General features: G+C 38.6%; 1 protein-coding gene across 2 annotated transcripts in view; it reads left to right on the forward strand.

Moving 5' to 3' along the window:
* PAPD4 (PAP associated domain containing 4) overlaps positions 1 to 2,281 on the forward strand; it is a 43,203-nt gene that overhangs the window by 37,597 nt on the left and 3,325 nt on the right. The window lies entirely within an intron of this gene.

The following is a 2,281-nucleotide window of genomic DNA, read 5'->3' on the forward strand; positions in this document are numbered from 1 at the left end:
AGAGAAGGACTGAGATGTTGGAATGAAAAGAGAAGCAGGGAAAGGACTGAGAGGTGCTGTGTAACTGGAAACAGTTAACACAAAAGAGGTAAGAAAGGGGAGTGAGAATCGGAATGTAGCAGGAGAAGGGGAATGGGTTGGACAAGGGCCTGTATGTAAGGAACCAAGGTGGAATGGGAGCAGAAGTAGAAGTAGGTGGTTTAGGACACTGGGGTGAAGAGGGAAGGTTTGAAATGGGAGAGGTGCCCTGGGTCATGGGTGTGAGTAAGTGGAGACTTATTAGTAGCAGGATATCAAGGGCTGAAGTTTTAGGATAGAGGAATAGAACTTGGACAGCAGCCAAATGGTATGGAAAGTGTTATTAGACACTGGGAGAATTTTGCTGGGGGAGGAGGGGGGATAAGGCAGAAGTCCTGTGTCTGGACACATTCCTCAAGATTGCTGGGGGTGGGAGTGCACGCATGTGTGTATGCGCATGGAAGTCCACGCATGTGTGTATGCGCATAATTTCCTGCATTTGTGCTTCTCTGTGGAGAGACTAATTACCTACTGGTGAAGTTGATCTGTGGCCCAGAGCTCACCAACTCAGCCATAATCGTACAGACAGCAGTGTGAAGCCACATGATGGGATTCCTGTTCTTTATTTGACTTTTGGAGGAAAAAATCAACTGCCAATGATAGGGGAAAAAAATAGACTGAAAGACGACTGCATGCTTGACTCTGCAGTCTCAGAGTTGAGAAATGTGAGAATTAGAGTATCTGCACAGCTCAAAGGATTCAGGACAGTGTAGTGCAGGCATTGCCAAGGCTGTAGTCTGAATGTGGAGGGTGGGAATGCTGGGCAGCTGTTTCTGCTGCTGTCACATGATGCTAATCTGCTGTATTGCAGGGGGGTCTGTGTTTCAAGCTCTCAGTTTTTTTATGACATTTAGAAAGTGGTTGAATAGTTAGGTTTTCTTTCTGTCAGGTTGGAAAATAGATTATTAGCATACAAAATAAGCACTTTAGAATTTGTATTAAATGGGCTTGATTACATACCACTTTTCCGTAAGAGTGCATTTTGCATTTGAACTATTAAAAAACCATTATTATCTATAGATGTCACATCTAATTCCATCCTGTTAGTGTGCTTCAGGAGTTTATTAAGAGTGGGGTTTAGTTTCACATACAAAGTTTTTACTTCTAAATTGGAAGTGAAAAATTAAATTTCCTATTTCAACTCAAAGTAGGCTTCATGTTTATAACAACTGTTAAGCTGAACTCGTTTAACAAAGTATGTGGATAAACTTCTGTGTACTTTGAGAAGAAGCTTTTAAAAGCTAACTAAACAGGTTAACATATTCTGGTTTCCAAGTCTTTGTCAGATTTTCCAGTTAGCAGACTAAAATTTCAGTAATTGGTATTATTGCTTATATTTTTTTAATATTTTAAATATATTTACTTATAGATTACGCAAGTCTGAGCCTGCAACTTGCCATAATTCTGCATGTAGCACTGTATTTAGGCTTACTAAAGAAAAAATGGTGTTCTGTTTTAATTTTTATTGGTCTTTAAGACTGATTTTTCACTTGTATTTCTGCTGTTAGAGAAACAAATATAGTAGAGAAGCTCTTTCCAGAGAGTTTAAAATCTGCAGGCTATTACCATTATGGCAATACAGAGAACACTGCTTGTAGCTAACATTTGTGAACGTTCCTTGATAGAAGCTCTAAATTGCTAGCGACTATTCTGTTTTCAGTTTAAATCTTGTCTATACCAAATAATATCATACACTCCTCTTTTGAAAAAGACACAGTTTGGAAAATCTAGAAACATGGCAATTTTGTGAGACAATTAAATTGATAGTCATTTAGGGAAAATGGATCAGAAGCCGTCTAAGCTGCACCTAATTAACGGTTGTACTTTAAAATCTTTCAGATGCACATGTTAAAAATAAATCCTCTGGGCTTGGTTTGCAGCAGTTCTGAAGTTTTATGATTTCTTGTATTTTCATTTGGAAAGATGATCCCCTTTATCCTTTCCCTCAAGCATCAGTGTTGAAGTTGTGTTATTTTTTTCTTTTAATATTCTTATCTCTCTCTGTGAACAAAATAAGTTATGATGGACTCTCACTGTCTTGGTGGTTAGAAAATATAGTGGTGTAAATAGTAGCTGATTGCAAAACTATTCTTGCTGTGCTCCAGGGAACGAGTTTGTCTGACAGTCGGTAAATATGCAGGAAGAATAACGGGAAGATAGATGTGAGTCAGCTTTTGTGACTAGAGTACCTTTTTTCCTGCTG

Source organism: Cariama cristata, unplaced genomic scaffold, assembly GCF_000690535.1.
Source record: "Cariama cristata isolate BGI_N322 unplaced genomic scaffold, ASM69053v1 scaffold21238, whole genome shotgun sequence".
Classification (NCBI taxonomy): domain Eukaryota; kingdom Metazoa; phylum Chordata; class Aves; order Cariamiformes; family Cariamidae; genus Cariama; species Cariama cristata.